This window comes from Rutidosis leptorrhynchoides, chromosome 2 (assembly GCF_046630445.1).
Source record: "Rutidosis leptorrhynchoides isolate AG116_Rl617_1_P2 chromosome 2, CSIRO_AGI_Rlap_v1, whole genome shotgun sequence".
Taxonomy (NCBI): Eukaryota; Viridiplantae; Streptophyta; class Magnoliopsida; order Asterales; family Asteraceae; genus Rutidosis; species Rutidosis leptorrhynchoides.
In genome coordinates, this window is record NC_092334.1 from 360,635,228 (window position 1) to 360,653,930 (window position 18,703).

The 18,703-nt window shown below is 35.0% G+C and overlaps 1 non-coding gene and 1 pseudogene across 1 annotated transcript; one reads left to right on the forward strand and one right to left on the reverse strand.

Annotated features, from left to right (window-relative positions):
* Positions 1–5,804: 5,804 nt before the first annotated feature.
* On the forward strand, positions 5,805–6,000 carry LOC139895446 (U2 spliceosomal RNA). Its single transcript, XR_011775893.1, has one exon. It is a non-coding gene; the product is annotated as a U2 spliceosomal RNA (small nuclear RNA).
* A 1,328-nt stretch (positions 6,001–7,328) lies between these two features.
* LOC139888950 (uncharacterized) overlaps positions 7,329–18,703 on the reverse strand; it is a 41,220-nt pseudogene continuing 29,845 nt past the window's right edge.

The window sequence follows — 18,703 nt, forward strand, 5'->3', positions numbered from 1 at the left end:
ATTATTGTTATTGTTGTTGGATGAGTGACCGGCCATGGCCGCATCTACGGCGGTGGCTATCATGCGTTGTAGAGCTTGTTCGGGTGTTTCACGGCGTGGTGCACGACGAGGAGGCATTGTTCCTTCAAAACAAAAGAATACCGTTGGTTAGTATTCTAAATAATACTAACCGTGATATGGAATAAAGATAGAGAGAAAATTTTCCTTGACTCGCCTTAAATTCTTTATGTCATAATGTCGGAACGTTCATATGAGTCACCGTAATATAATCCCGGAAATTATATTACCCTGATTCATATGTGCATTCGACATTATTTCATATAGTTAAGGTGGCGTGTCAATCAAATTAAACAACGTGAGATTTAGATGAAATAAGAGTAGATATGAGTAGAAGCGTTCGAGTATAAATGCACAAATAGTTAAGTAATTCCTACTTCAAGTCTATATGCCGGTTGTAGTCTAGACTCACCAATGTACCCTATGACTCGGGGTTGACACCAATGAACTCTAAATCCCTACAACCAACGCTCTGATACCATCTGTAGCGACCCGACCAAATCATGTTTGACGGCGCCGACTACTTCGGTCCCGTTGCGTGGTCATAAGTCTTTATTATGACTTTTGACCAAAATATGTCGCATTTATTTTATAAGAAAAAGGATGTTTCAAGTTAACAAATGTAGTTCAAAAGACTAGTTACATTACAATGTTTAACGTACGAATGAAACCTATGCGACACAATTTAAAGTAGTCAAAAGACGCTCCATCTATGCATGTATACTCGACATCCAAGCAAGTATCAAAAAGAGTGCGGAAGCATGTATCAAGTAGCTTTCAAGGACCTGAGAAAACATATAGAAAACTGTCAACGAAAACGTTGGTGAAATCATAGGTGTTTTAGTAAACGTTGCATTTGAACCACAAGATTTAATATAATATGATTATCTAAATCATTTGCATTCCAAAGTTGTTATTTGTTTCGCGGGCACCCAATTATCAAACTTAACTGTTTTGCACCCTTCGCGTAGTGTTAGAACATACACTAGACCCGAAAATATATTTCATCCGCTAACGGTAGCGAACCGTCCGAATGAGGCTCGTCAAGCCCATGTGATCACATAATATAAGTTCACGTTTACACCCTGCAAGTGTAACTAATGATAATTGAATTGAGGCTTTTTGTTCAAACTCGTACGTGGAATGTTCGTTTTCGTACTTGTGTTCAAAGTGTAAAAGTATGATACGTATATGTTTCTCATCCCATAGTTTAAAGCATAAAAGTTGTTTGAAGGATGGGACTATGATCTCACCTTGAGTGCACGTATGAAAAGTACTTCACAAAGTAACGTGTGCGAAGGATAGTGCTAGTCTTGACCTAAACCAATAGGTCGTATCAATAACGGTAAACACGATAGGTCAAAGATGTTTAATTAGTCCTATGGCTCGTTACGACTCGATTATGTAGCATGTGAATCAAATTGTCAAGTTTCATGCAAGATACAAGTACAGAAACAAGTTAGGAAGGTTGCATAATCATTTGGTTAAGTTTGACAAAAAGTCAAACTTTGGTCGGTCAAAGTCAACGAAAGTCAACACATTCGGGTCGGGTCCCGAACTATTTTTCTGAGGTTTTTATTCATATATAAGCATGTTAGAACAAGTCTCATGTGAATCGGAGGTCCATAGTGTGCCAAACATTTTTCGTATTTTGACCAAAGAGGTCAGAAACTGGACACGGCTTAGGCCGCGCCGCGGCCCCAAATTGTCGCGCCACGACAATACACGGGAACTGGTACCTGGTCAGTCTCAAATGTCCAAGTCTCAATTCCAAACACTTTCAAGCATAACTCGCAAACCGCTAATACTTAGAACTCGTATCTTATATCGTTAGAAAGGTAATTTGACAAAGAACACATCTAAATACATTTCACCAACCAAAAATGTTATTTGTAACAATCGGCTTTCCAAAGTAAATGATCAATTAATGCACACATTTAATACACAAATTTGATAAGTGCACATTTATGATTCGGGCATTTAATGCATACATATAACATGCCATTTTGTAGGTAATCGAGCATACAATACAACTAACTACTTACTAACTACAATTCATGTCATTCAATGCATCAAATATTCATTTCAAGCTTATCAAACCCTAACCCGAATTCACCAAAATCACTAATCAAGTTTATGGAGTTTTCTCAAGCAACCTACACATCAATTTGAAGCTAGTGATACTAGGAACACATTTAATACATGCATTTATAACATTTAACAACATTCAAACAACCAAATCACCAAATCAAACACACCAAAGTTCATACTCAAGCTAGTTACTTCAAATAACGAAATCGAGCATATAAATCATATATTCATGTTAGACTTGAGCCATAGACACTAATTAACAACTTTATAAGTTCAAAAATATCAAGAACACAAAATCTAGTGATTTTAGAAAGTTTTCCAAACTTGATGAAGTCGGTATGGAATCGAAGAGGAAGTTGCAAGGATTTCAAATATGTAATTTGTTTTGCAAGACACCCGCTAGCTTGGATTTAGATGATGATTCCTTGTTTGAGAAATTGAGAGAAAATATGGAAGTAGAAGAAGAAAAGGGAAAATGAAAAAGAAAAGATGGGGGTGGGGGTTGACTAGTCAAAGGCTAGTCACCTCTTTGGCATTTTGGCGAAACTAGTCCCTCAAGTTCGGTTGCGGGTGCGTGAATTACCTAGACGAGATATTTTTAAAACACGTATTAACGGGAGATGTTATAAACATATAACGGGATTTAAATAGTTAAACGGAAAAGTAAACGGAAAAAGGCGGGATGTTACACCGGTCAACTTGGGTGGTCAATTGTTTATATGAAACCTATTTCAATTAATCAAGTCTTAACAAGTTTGATTGCTTAACATGTTGGAAACACTTAATCATGTAAATAACAATTTCATTTAATATATATATAAACATGGAAAAGTTCAGGTCACTACAACATATCCTTAGGAGATTCCACTATATACGACACATAGTGGGAGACGGAGATGTTTGTATTCGCAAAGTTCACACAGATCAAAACCTTGCTGGTCCTTTTACAAAGGCTTTGGCACAATCAAAACATGAGGGTCATGCTCGGTGCATAGGGCTTCGTAATGTTAATGTTTGGAATGATTTGTAATTTAGTATTATGATATTTTGAAACATTTATGCAACATTTATATTAAATGATATGATGTATTTGGAGATAATCATACTCATTAATAATTGTTGTGTTCTTTATTAGTATGTTTAAATCCTTGAATAACCCCGTTATTCAAAAACGTCCATAGTCGATCACAGCTATGGGAATAGTTGTGAGTTAAGACTAATGTGAATAAGTTGGTTGACTTTCATAAAGATGAAAGTAGAGCAAGGGAGTTGCAACCAAATTCACCTATGTTTATTGAAGAATAAACATTGGACATGACCCGCTTTCAAGATCACTTCATGAATCGATGTCATAAGTGATTCTTGAAAATGGTAATATCTTTATATCCTTAGACCGTAGATACATATTGGGTCTTAAGTGTGAGGATTGTTATACTTTGACATAGTTAAACATTGTTCTTTAGCCAGGCAATCATAAAAGCTATTGTTAAGTATAATATGAGACACATGAGAGACGTGTGTAGTCTAGACAGGATTTGTTCCTTTCATCTGGATAAGAGATTGACATCTATGGGCCCCTCGATGATTTAAATTGATTAAGATGCGTGGCCACGCTTAAACTATATTGATGTATTCAATGGTGTTTGTTTTATCATTTTCAATCTTGATCGAGTAACATAATGTATGAGCTAAATATGAGATTGATTACTATCCATGTATCATGCTCAACGAGATGTCAGAACAAAGGGATAACTGATACCTCACCTATATATTGATTTGAAGAAGTAACTTAAGAATCAATGGATGCTCGGAATGACATTTTTCATGTGTTGTTAGGGGCAGTGACATGTTGCTAGACGTTTACCACTGTCTGTGTTGACATATGTTGAATCTTGTACAAGTGGGAGATTGTTGGTTATTAATGCCCAAGACACAACTTATGTCTATACTACTAATGACGTTTGAACCTAAAGGGTCACACACAATGAGCATATAGATATAATTACATATTTGAATACGATTCGAATATTACAACCTCATTATACATGTTGTGACATTATTATTTAATATAAATAATAATACTACAATTGTATGTGAATGCATACAAATATATAAACATGTATTTATGTAAGTAACAAGTATATTACTTACTTGTTTCCATATAGTTAACTAAATACAATAGTTTTGTCAAAATTGTTTGATGTAAATAAATGTATATTGTTAACTAGTTGGTAGGTCATGCATTGATAAACTTTACACTATATAATGTAAGAATACAAGTAAAGTGAAATGATGAAAGATTACTTTCGTGATAACTTGTTGCCTTTCATGATTAAAGTGAAATGATTATGCATTGCTTTTAATAATGACTTGTTTATGTGTTTCTTTAAATGTATGATCTTCATACGTACATTTGGTGAAGGTTTTGAAAATCACATATTTGCAAGTATTATCTAAAATAGTTACTTACAATATATCTTAAGTTTTCTTTCATATTCATATTTGAAAGATTAATAATAAAACAAGATAGGATTAAAACAAGAAATAAGAAAGGTTGTTTCTTATACTTGTTTTCAAGGGTTGTGAAGGACTAGCATCCGGTTGATATTGGAGTTTGCTTTCGTGTGGATTACTGATAGAGGGAGGCTATTTTGGCTCCTATATTCTTAGCATCCATAACTTCTCAAGTTCAAAGTCTTCAAAGGTCGTAGTCTTTAAACTCACTATTTATTATTTAGTTTTCTTAACAACATGCAATTGGATCCTTGGTAGGGAGTTTTGAAAGGTTTAGATAATTGTTGTACATGCTTCCGCTGCTAAATAGTTTTATGAAATTTAATACAAACCCCAACAGTATTAACTTCTTGATGACGCGTATTCAAATTTAAAAAAATAGTTATGCACTTTAACGACAACATTTAGGAGTTTTCTATTTGTTGAAGGTATTTGCGCTCAAAGATAATTTTTTTTTTTTTTTTTTTTTTTTTTTTTTTTTTTTTTTGAAAGGCAATGTTAGTGGTTAGAGTTAATTCACGAAAATCCCCCCCCCCCCCCCCCCGAGACTCGAACCCTTGATCTCCTCGAACACCATGTTAACATGGTGACCAATGAGGCAAAGCCCCATTGGCGCGCTCAAAGATAATTGCCCGTTAAATAATAATTAAATAAACATTTGAATAAGGTACTGCTAAGTTTTAAAATAATTACTACGTAGTTTAATTTTCATTCACTGAAAATTGCTACTTACATAAATGTTCAATTTGGCTCTAAGGATATATTGGTAAACGGGACTTTCATTACACCTGGCTATTCAGAAATACAAGAAATGCTAATGGGGTCACATAACCGTTTTAAAACACTTGGAGAGTAAACTTAACATTCCAGCACCAATAAGATGAGATTTAAATGGGGGTCATGTGACACTATTTATCCAAACGTAGCTTCGCCTTTGACGTGAATGATCATTCATCATCATCACACCAAGGTTAGTGATGGATAGATTTATCGTTGGTGTCTCATCTCAGGCTTCACCATGGTACTTATGTTAAGTTGGCAACCAAAATGGCATTAGTGGTCCCAGTCCCACATTGGCCGGCTGTAGAATACAAAGAGAAGGTAACTGCCTATATAAACAGAGCCCAGCCACGTTACAAATCATACCTTTCTCGGCCTTTTGGCTAAGATCAAGTGTAGTATCTGTTCTTATCAGTTTAATATCTGATATGTGAGCCATCGGTTCACTCGATATTAATCTTATTTTTTATGGGGAAAGACTTATCACAATAGCTTGCTATTGAGGTCTTTACGAGTCGTCTTAGTGTTGCACTATTGCTTTGGCCTGGCTCACCCCTCCAATTCAAAGTTTCAAATGTTTTTGTCTAGTCATAAAAAGTGACCCACGGACATTTCAGTGAGATCGGTCTGGATCTATATTGGCAATGAAGCGACAATATGACCTGGTTCTATTTCTAAATATTCTGAGAACTGACTTTAAGTAGTCGTCATCTATCTTTTGATAGCAGTCGACCAACTAGCGCCCTGATTAAATCTCGCCTGTTAGTTGTCTGTTTGTCATCTTATACTGCACACAACTGGACTTACAAAAACTAGATCGGGAAAGCATGGCATGTCGATTGGATGACCAAAAAATTAAGTTGTCGCAGAGATAAACACAATACCTCGAGGTGGAACGGCGGGTATCGCTAAAACAATTTTCATTGTTGTTAGACTTCTAATGCGTTTCCACTCGAAAATCATGAATATCTGTCGGTATTTTGATTATTAAACGAGGACGGTGCCGAGAACTTCTTCCCAGCCTAGTGTCCTAACTTATGGTGCTCTTAATGTTGTGTATAACTTTGATAAAATAAAAAACATTATCTTTGTGCAGTTCTTTGTACACATTAAGATCTTATTTTTGTCATTTTTCTTTGTGTGGTTGTGGATGACAACGGCGGGGCAGGGGTTGTGGTCGGAGAAGCAGGAGCTGGACGTTGAGTCAGAGAAGAAAGGGATGGATGGTTGATATGGATGGCGCCGGCAGGGTGGGATGGAGAGTACAGAGAAGAAGAGGCTGAAGCTTTAAGGTTAGGTTTTGTGTGGTTAAAGTTTATAGATTTGAGGTGGAGGAGGAGAAATGAGAGTTTTATGAGGAAAGAGAGATTATGTAAGTAAACATAATTAATGACTATCAAGTTATTATATGTATGACACCCCTTAAACTATAAAACACAGCAACGCGAACAATCAACTATGATTTCAATCAAAAAAGATTTTGATCATAAAATCCCTCAGAATAGGATTCGAATTGACAAAGTTCTAAAAACCGAAACAACCCTAACAACATCATCCAACAATTCAAGGAGCAACATCCCCCACCCAATCCAACATAATACGATACCACATAAAGTCAACTACTCGGTTAAAAAACAAAGAAACAAATTGAACCGACCACGACAAACGCCCAAGACAAAATGGAATCTCAAACCAACCACTTCTTACCACACAATCAGACAAAGTGGTGACAGTGTAGGTATGTTCATGATCGTACCTCATATTTAACAAGCAAAACCACTGCCTACTAAAGTATATGCATATAGCACAGAAACAGTTATCTGTGACATTTAAGTCGCATAATAAATTTTAAAATCCATAAGACATTCAACATTCAAGTGAGCAAAATAAGTTTTGATTTGAGATCCATAAAAGAAAAACCCAACACATAATTAATCCATTTGAAAGTATACTTAACTTCTGACCCCTGATGATTTTCTATATCTATGTACTTAATAACAACATATCTGGATATGAGATGCTATTATGAACACCTTTATCTCTCACCCATTATTTGATATATGGGTCAGCTTCAACTATCTACCTATATGCACCTGTTGCATATTGCAGTTTCAGAAAGAGAGAGATGTTAAGCCATGAGAAAAGTCAAAATCTACAATGTCCTTCAAATTCCAGACTCTCGGGTCATTGATGATCCAAGCCACACCAACCGCCATTGAAACTGTGAGAAACGCTGTAGCCTTTAAGCAACGATTTCCACCCGAAAACTTTGATAGGATAGTTTTGCAGTGCTTGTCTGCTTCTTTGATCAATACTTCATCGATACTACTAGCCAGTGCTTTCTCATTCTATATGATCATGATTAGAAACCTTGTTAGCATAGCAAATCAGTTTGGATTGGGTCATATTGAGGGTGTCAAAATAGTCAACGTTACTTCTTGCTTAATTGCAAGTTTCATTAAGTCTGTAACGTTACTAGACATGTATCATTATAATCTGTATATATAAATATTAAGAGTTACCTTATCTCTGAAACTCTTCAAGGCTTCTTTCAAATGATCAAGACTAGAAAGCTTATTAGACTGCATCATCCAATTTTCAGCTAGCTTTCTTAATACAACCACACTAGCTTCAAGGTTATCCACATAGATATTGCCCTGTTTCCAATTTTACAGTAAGAATCCCATAAACGCAACAAACTACAAATATATATAAAACTTACCCATTGCTTGTAGCAGTCTGCATTTTGGCTTAAACACCATATGAATATAAGTCACTTGCTTCACCTGCCAGAGCAGATTTGCCTGTATACAGCATACAATATTGACATTTGTTAATGATGAATATATGTATTAATAGGTGGATGAACAGAAACATTTCTTTACTTTATGATGAAATTCATTAAAAATTAATGTTTATGACTACAGAAACCTTTGCAAAGTGAAGGGTCCCATATATGATTTTAGATGTTGTGGACACCTATATATTGTTTCACCTGTTTCTTATGATATTTCCGCTCACCCAATCCACCCGTTAGCAGTATTGGATGACCCAAATTGACCAATTTTGATATGAACGAGTTGAAATCTCCCCCAGTCTAACTATAATATGACCATATCGAAGAATACCAAATAAGGAGATCAGATAAGAAGAAAAAATAACATATGAAACTTGCCTTGTCCAGCAGCTTTAGCAGCAATTGGTAATAGCTGTTGTGTAAGTTGCTTCATAGCTTTACTGCCAGGAGCAACAGCCAGAGCAACCTACTTTAAGAGGGGATAAACGGATTCAAATCTCTCAGTTGCCTAATAAGAAATACACCAAATGCAGTTTAATTAATTCTAGTTCACATATTTATAAATTTATAAATTCGAGTAATATTACTAAATTTGAAAGTCGTAATCTATCTCGAGAGAAGTCACCTTGACACGAGCTGGAGTAGTAGGAAAGGTGGGTCCCATCAGAAGCTCGAGAGCTGTGGGAGGCACAACACGCTCCCCCTTTCTCACAGCACCGTTAACTAGAATTGTACGAGCTTTAGGGGAAGACACGATCCTAAACATGTGAATAAATTAATTAATTTCCTAGTAATAGAATAATAAACAAAGAAAATTGCGACAAATAACTAAGTTATAAACATTCCAAGATAAGCAAGAATCGGGCACATTCAGAAACCATTTAACTTTCGAAAAAGTGTTCACTCGCATCAGAATTTACAGGTCTTTCAGTTAAGATAATTGAAACTGACTAGATTTGGATACTGATGACTAAATTGGTAAGGTATCTAAACTAAATTGTAACTTATTGTAGATTACCTTGTATATAAGGACATGTAGAAAGTAAACGCAACATACTAAGCACTTCTTAATTATATATGTAATTAATCTTTTTAATCATCATTTTGGTACATAATTGCTATATCTTACAAAAAAATAACTTGCTACCTTAAGTGGGCAGAAAATGGTATGTATGTGGATATAAAGGTTACAATTTGTGTGGAAGTTATCATGTTGCAATTAATGTTACATATACGGACAGAAAGTGAACATTATATTACATTATACAGCACTTTGTCCTAATATAAATCTAAGCCTATTTATTTACCACTTAATGGTCTGTTTCTATACAGCTCTTAATTAAGTAAGTAAAATTGCTGTTTCTTTGTCACTTAAATCTGGCACTTAATCTGAAATGTGGTCTCAGACACCCCTCCAGAATAAGAGTTAAATGAAAACAGAGGAAAATTCAGAAAAAAAGTAAACAACCTCAAAAAATAACACGGAGTAGTTTTTATGCAAGTGATTTTTACCTCTCAACCAATTGCAAAATAAGGTCTCTGGATTGAGGGTTACAGCCCGATTTACACGCTATTGGCAAGAGCAGATGGGCCCACATGAACAGCCCAACAACAAGGTCACCTTGACAACCCTAAACAAAATCACTCTTATTAAAGTTAATTAACATCCTAATAAATAAAATATATATTACAACTGGTTACCTGGGTGATAATCCACAATAGGACTGGTAGCTTATCTTGCCCTTGATATTTAGAAGTATCTTTTATGATAGGCAGAAGACTGATCAAAACATCAGGTTTACGCGGTAATACCATTGCTAGAACCACAAATATGGCAACATGAGAAAATAATAAATGCAAAATGCTGATTAATATGAAAGCTCGGTCAACCCTTTAGCTACACAAATAATAAATGCATGATGCTATTCTACTTTGATTAGCATAGCACATTGATATATCTCCATCTCCAAATATAAGAAAAAAAACATAGCAATACACATTATATATAACAATTCCAAACCAGATCAAGTATTATTGCTTACTAAAATTCGACCTTAAAGGGCCAATGTCCACCAGTTTCTCTTGGTTTTCAGTTCTTGGCGAAATTACTAAATTTACTTGTGTTGTAAGTTGTAAGACTTGATCACTTTTCCTTTTCTGGTTTCAGCTTAAAGGAAACTCCGCATCATCAACATGCAGGTGAAGTGCATGCAGTATATCATAACTACATGTTGCTTCATAAGTGTATGAAAGACAAAAGTTAAGCCTAAAATAATCTATTTCAAGTTTTTAAAAGAAGCAAAAAGGTTATTAAGGTTGTCTGCAGTGTATGTGATGGAAAACCGTGTGTACTTTTCAAATTCAGATTAACGCAGCGGACAGTTAAAATTAAATATAATCTATATTACAAAACATGCACACGATTGACGGTTCCACCAAGATCCAATTACACCACTAATAATTGTCAAAATATATAAATCACAAGAGTGAGTTAAACGATATACCTTTCCTGAAGAAATGGATTGTAGGAGAGAAACTTACGATCAATAGTATGACCGTCTCTTTGGATAGTCCACACTACACTTCAAACGACCGTCAATGGATGCTAGTCCAAAACCCAAGTAACAATTAATCAACCCTTGATTAATTGTGAAAACTATTAAAACAATAATACTCCGTATATATCTATTTGTTTCTCAAAGAAAAATGGTGAAGTTGTTTCTTTTGGATTTGTTGTTTTTTGTTGTGTACCAAATCAATACTAATGTTTTGAGTTTATATCTCGGTTGACAACTCTTACATCCCAACTAGAACATGCTAAAATAATATAATATTTAGTATATTATTACTAACTCTATTATTTGTTATGCTTTTTCTTTTCCTTTTGCTTTAACTTTTGTTTTTGTCTCCCACACACAAATAATAACCAGTAAATATATTTTATGGAGTAGGTGATTGATTATCAAGTCCCACATTACTTAATCAAACAATGGAGTCTTCTGCTTGGATAAAATATATACATACATCATATATATATATACTATTTGACGTCTATGTGTATATGTGTGTGACCCCGAAGGCTCAAATAAATTTATCCATATAGTTTTATGTTGTACCTTGCACATTAATCCTACAGACTCCCACTTGTGCATGATACAACATCAAGTAACTATACAAACAATAGATACCGTCTAGCAACAGGCCATTGTCCCTAAATTCATGTGAGGGTAGTTTCTCAGAGCTGCTTATAGTAAGTGCTAAATGTCATTCGTCCTTTTGTTTCAGATACTTTAGTTAAACTTGAGATATGGATCATCGGTCATTCTCATTTGTTTAACAATTTTATTTTTTTTCGATCTTAGAATTGAATTAGATCACCAAATTAATTAAGTATCATCTTAATTACATCTGGGTGTGGCCACATAAATATCTTATTCATTCATCGAGGAGCTCAAAAGTATCTAACTCCAAACATTTTGGAGGAACAAATCCTATATTGCATACACGTGTCTCTCACGAGCTTTACATTATACCCAATTATGGCCTTTATTACAGCCTTATTCAGGACAGCATTTAACCATATCAAAATACAATATTCCACACATCGAAACCGGCGTGCATCTCAAGTCTAAGGACATAAAGACATAATCACTAAAAGATTCACTACTGACAACGATCCATGTAGTGATATCTCGGTTGGGTCATTCCAATATCCATCATCAATGAATACATATGAATTTGGTCTCTACAAGTTAACTATTTATCATCAATAAATATAACCAACATTCATATTAATCTTAATCCATGTTATTCCCATAACATGATTGATTATGGAGATTTTGAATAATCAACAATTACTCATGGATTAAACATGCTAATATAGAACACAGTGATATAAATGAAAATGATCATACCATCAATATATCAATTCATTATGATAATACTGTTTAATGTTCCAAAAATATCCAAATACGAAATTACAAATTAAAAAGATCAGCAGCATAACGAAGTCCAATACTACTAGCATGATCATCATGCTTGTTGTGTGTCATGGGCTTTGTGAACGGGTCAGCCACATTATCATCCGTATGAACCTTAAGAATACTAATATCATTCCTCTCAACGACTTCTTGAATGTAGTCAAACTTTCGAAGAATGTGTCTGCTACCTTTACGTACACGTGATTCTTTCGCAAGTATAATAGCACTTGAATTATCACAGTACATTTCCATAGGGAATTCAATGCTGGGAACTACTCCGAGTTCAGCAATAAACTTCTTAATCCAGACAGCTTCTTGAGCAGCTTCTGAGGCAGCAATGTATTCTGCTTCCGTTGTAGACTGTGCAACAGTGCTCTGCTTTGAGCTTCTCCAATCAACTGCCCCGCCATTCATGACAAAGACATACCCTGATTGGGATCGAGAATCATCTCGATCAGTTTGGAAACTAGCATCTGTATAACATCTAATACTCAACTCTTCTTCCAAACCACCGTAAACCAAGAACATATCTTTAGTTCTCCGCAAATACTTAAGAATGCTCTTAACAGCAATCCAATGTTCTTCACCTGGATTCTGTTGATAACGACTCGTCAAACTCAAAGCTAACGAGACATCAGGTCTAGTACATAACATAGCATACATAATGGATCCTATAGCCGAAGCATAAGGAACACATTTCATTCGTCTTATCTCATAAGGTGTGATAGGACTTTGAGACTTGCTCAAGGTTATGCCCTTTTGCATGGGCAATGCTCCGCGCTTGGAGTTTTGCATGTTAAATCTTCGTAAGATTTTGTCAATGTATGTACTTTGACTCAAACCAATAAGCCTTTTGGATCTATTTCTATAGATCCTGATTCCTAAAATATACTTAGCTTCTCCAAGATCTTTCATGGTAAAACATTTTCCAAGCCAAGATTTGACATCTTGCAAAGTTGGAATGTCATTTCCAATAAGTAGTATGTCATCAACATACAAGATCAAGAAGACAACTTTGCTCCCACTAGCTCTAATGTAAACACAGGGCTCATCTTGGTTTTGAGAAAAACCAAACTCTTTGATTTTCTGATCAAACTTAAGATTCCAGCTCCTGGATGCTTGCTTTAATCCATAAATGGATTTTAGAAGCTTGCATACTTTATTAGGTTGCTTTGGATTTACAAACCCTTTCAGCTGAACCATATATACGTCCTCACTTAGGTCGCCATTTAGGAAAGCGGTTTTCACATCCATTTGCCATATTTCATAATCATGAAAAGCAGCTATGGCAATAAGTATCCTAATTGACTTAATGCTCGCGACTGGTGAATAAGTTTCCTCATAATCAATTCCTTGAGTTTGAGTATAACCTTTTGCCACCAATCGAGCCTTAAAAGTGTTTACATTACCGTCCATGTCAGCCTTCTTCTTGAAGACCCATTTACACCCAACTGGTTTACAATTAGGTGGAAGATCAATCAAGTCCCATACTTGATTTTCTTTCATGGAATGCATCTCTGTATTCATAGCATCTCCCCATTTTTCAGATTCTAAACCTGATATGGCCTCACGGTAGCTAGAGGGTTCATCATAATCCCCTAGATGAGGTTCATCTGAATTAATCAGAAGATTTAACTTCTCAGGTCGTTGAGGAGTTCTACTAGATCTACGAATTATAGGTGCAACACGTTCTAGCTCATCAACAATGTGCTCAGCTTCAACGTGTGGATAACTAGTGCCTTCAGAAGGTATGTTACCTTGTAATTCTTGAATTTCTTCAAGATCTACTTTACTCCCACTAACTTCTTGTAAGAGAAGATCTCTTTCCAAAAATTCAGCAAACCGAGCAATAAACACTTTATTTTCAGCTTGGTAGTAAAAGTAGTAACCCATTGTTTCCTTTGAGTATCCCACAAAGTGACATTTGATACTTCTGGGTTCTAATTTGTTTGAAGTGTTATGTTTCACATACGCTTCACAACCCCAGACTTTCAAATAAGACAACTTGGGAGTCTTCCCATGCCATAGCTCATATGGTGTATTTTCTACCTTCTTGGTTGGAACCATATTGAGTATGCGTGCAGCAGACTCCAATGCATATCCCTAAAAAGATGGTGGTAGAGTAGTCAGACTCATCATAGATCGAACCATATCAAGTAAAGTTCGATTCCTCCGCTCAGACACGCCATTGTGTTGTGGTGTGTAGGGTGGAGTGAACTGTGAGACAATCCCACGATTCTTCAGGTGGTCCAAAAACTCTTGACTCATATACTCCCCTCCTCGATCAGAGCAAAGGGCTTTAATGGTCTTTCCAAGTTGATTCTCTACTTCATTTTGAAAGATTTTGAACATTTCAAAAACTTTATGTTTATGTTTCAGCAAATAAACATAACCATATCGACTATAATCATCAGTAAATGTAACGAAGTATGATTCACCATTTCTAGACGTAGTTCTAAAAGGGCCACATACATTAGTATGTATTAGTCCTAAAAGATCTTTAGCTCTTTCACCTAAACCGGAGAAAGGAGCCTTTGTCATCTTTCCACATAAACATGACTCGCATAAATCAAATGACTCAGAGCCAGTTGATTCCAAAAGCCCATCCGATTGGAGTTTTGAAATGCGTTGTTTATTTATATGACCAAGACGACAATGCCATAGATAGGTCTTGTTCAAGTCTTTCTTGAATCGTTTGGCAGTACAGGTATATACAAAATTATTATTTGAAATCACACCATGCATATCAATTTCAAAAATACCATCACGTGGAATAGCATTAAAATAAAATATATTATTCTTAGAAACTGAAATACCAAAGTGCATAAATGTAAGTTCAAAACCAACATTTTTCAAAAGAGAAACTGAAATTACATTGCTCGTAATACTTGGAGCATAATGACATTGTTCCAACAAAACAATAAGACCACTAGGTAGAGTAAGCTCATAGGTTCCAATAGCTTCGACTGCAGCTCGAGCCCCATTGCCCACTCTTAAGTCTAGTGTGTTGTTCTTCAGTCTCTTACTTCTTCTCATTCCCTGCATATTGTTACAGATGTGAGTACCACAACCAGTATCAAAAATCCAGGAATCACTAGAAAAAGTATATAACTGTATATGAAATATACCTGATTTGCTGGTCTGGCCATCTTTGCCTTTTCTCAACTCGGATAGGTAGGAAGGACAGTTCCTCCTCCAGTGGCCAACTTTTCCACAGTGAAAACATTCGGCGTCTTTCGCTGGGTTTTCTTTCTTGGGAGATGGTGGAATCTTTTTCTTAGTAATTGACTTGCCTTTTCCTTTTCCCCAAGTTTTTGGCTTATTCTTTCTCACCTTACCATCCCTAATCATCAGGACACCTGGATTGGAAACCTTATATGGAATATCCTGTTCAGCTATTTTGAGCATCGAGTGCACCTCTGCCAGAGATTTCTCCCAACCTTGCATATTGTAATTCATCACAAATTGGTGATACGATTTTGGTAGTGAAACCAAAACCGTGTTCACAGCCAAGTTAGGCGGCAAGGTAGTTCCAAGTTTTTCTAATCGGTCAATGTAGCTTTTCATTTTTAAGACATGAGAGCTCACTGATTGACCCTCCTCCATTTTGCATGTTTGAAGAAACTTATAAGTTTCATATAACTCTTGACTAGCCTGTTTCTGAAACATATTTTTCAGCTCAGTCATCATATCATATGCTGTACGATCTTCCATTTCCTTTTGGAGGTCAGAAGTCATACTAGCAAGCATGATTAAAGCTATCTTCTCTTGCTCATCAAACAACTTCTGATAAGCATTCTTTTGAGTAGCAGTAGCTGTCTCAGGAGGAGCTTCGGGTAAGGGTTCTTCAATTTTGTTCAACTTCCCTTCATATTTGAGAACAATTCTCAGGTTGCGGTACCAATCGAGGAAGTTTGAACCATTGAGTTTCTCCTTCTCCAACAAAGAACGGAGGGTGTTTTGGTTTACGTTTTGATTGTTTGACATCTACAAAAAAAACGAGATTCAATTTTAGTATTTTCGATATTGTACTTTAATAAATTAACTACCCAGGTTTTAATATATTTGAAAACAATTAATTTACGAAAGCCTAAGATTCACATAGAGGTTCCATAACTACATCTGTTGATCAGCTAGCAGTTATAGAGTCTATTGGTAGGTAGCGGTTACCAATTGCATCACAAGTACAACTCTTAGATCTTTATGGGACTCAGTAGTATGTGTAGTTCAACAAACCACTATTATCTACTAACATGTTTGTCCCATCTTTGCCTCGAACTCAGGTCTCACTGTGAATACGATTAAGTCGTCCAATTTGAAAACTGTGGAAATTCAGCCTAGTCTCACTCGTAACTGAAAATCCACCTCGTGGCTATAATTGGATTAGGTCTCACCGTAACCAAAAAATAACGAGGAGTGTTTGCAAGCTCATTGGATGGCATGACTTAAATTTGACGGGTATTTTAAAAATGTTTGTGTTTAACGAATAATGCATGCACACAAGATTCGCTACACTATTTGTTAAAAATCATTTTAACCAATTTTATATATGTCGATCGTGTTTATGCGTCTAGTTTGTTATTTTATTTTATATATAAAAGTAACAAATACACAAACGTGTATCGTTTTAAAACAATTTTAAAAGATTCCGATCATATATAATTTGTGTTTCAAAAATCATTTAACTTTAAACTCGTTAGAGTTTAACTTTTTAAAATCATCAATTTTAATCATTGAAACTGTTACCGGTTTTATTTGATGTTTTCATCAAAAACATTTAGCATATATTCTAATCAACAATTATGTATAATGCAAAAATAAAACACAACCATATCATGCATCACACACACATAGCCTGAAATGTCCCGTTCTTATTGATTAAAAATGTTCCATATTAATTGATTTCGTTGCGAGGTTTTGACCTCTATATGAGACGTTTTTCAAAGACTGCATTCATTTTAAAACAAACCATAACCTTTATTTCATCAATAAAGGTTTAAAAAGCTTTACGTAGATTATCAAATAATGATAATCTAAAATATCCTGTTTACACACGACCATTACATAATGGTTTACAATACAAATATGTTACAACAAAATAAGTTTCTTGAATGCAGTTTTTACACAATATCATACAAGCATGGACTCCAAATCTCGTCCTTATTTAAGTATGCGATAGCGGAAGCTCTTAATAATCACCTGAGAATAAACATGCTTAAAACGTCAACAAAAATGTTGGTGAGTTATAGGTTTAACCTATATATATCAAATCATAATAATAGACCACAAGATTTCATATTTCAATACACATCCCATACATAGAGATAAAAATCATTCATATGGTGAACACCTGGTAACCGACATTAACAAGATGCATATATAAGAATATCCCCATCATTCCAGGACACCCTTCGGATATGATATAAATTTCGAAGTACTAAAGCATCCGGTACTTTGGATGGGGTTTGTTAGGCCCAATAGATCTATCTTTAGGATTCGCGTCAATTAGGGTGTCTGTTCCCTAATTCTTAGATTACCAGACTTAATAAAAAGGGGCATATTCGATTTCAATAATTCAACCATAGAATGTAGTTTCACGTACTTGTGTCTATTTTGTAAATCATTTATAAAACCTGCATGTATTCTCATCCCAAAAATATTAGATTTTAAAAGTGAGACTATAACTCACTTTCACAGATTTTTACTTCGTCGGGAAGTAAGACTTGGCCACTGGTTGATTCACGAACCTATAACAATATATACATATATATCAAAGTATGTTTAAAATATATTTACAACACTTTTAATATATTTTGATGTTTTAAGTTTATTAAGTCAGCTGTCCTCGTTAGTAACCTACAACTAGTTGTCCACAGTTAGATGTACAGAAATAAATCGATAAATATTATCTTGAATCAATCCACGACCCAGTGTATACGTATCTCAGTATTGATCACAACTCAAACTATATATATTTTGGAATCAACCTCAACCCTGTATAGCTAACTCCAACATTCACATATAGAGTGTCTATGGTTGTTCCAAAATATATATAGATGTGTCGACATGATAGGTCGAAACATTGTATACGTGTCTATGGTATCTCAAGATTACATAATATACAATACAAGTTGATTAAGTTATGGTTGGAATAGATTTGTTACCAATTTTCACGTAGCTAAAATGAGAAAAATTATCCAATCTTGTTTTACCCATAACTTCTTCATTTTAAATCCGTTTTGAGTGAATCAAATTGCTATGGTTTTATATTGAACACTATTTTATGAATCTAAACAGAAAAAGTATAGGTTTATAGTCGGAAAAATAAGTTACAAGTCATTTTTGTAAAGGTAGTCATTTCAGTCGAAAGAACGACGTCTAGATGACCATTTTAGAAAACATACTTCCACTTTGAGTTTAACCATAATTTTTGGATATAGTTTCATGTTCATAATAAAAATCATTTTCTCAGAATAACAACTTT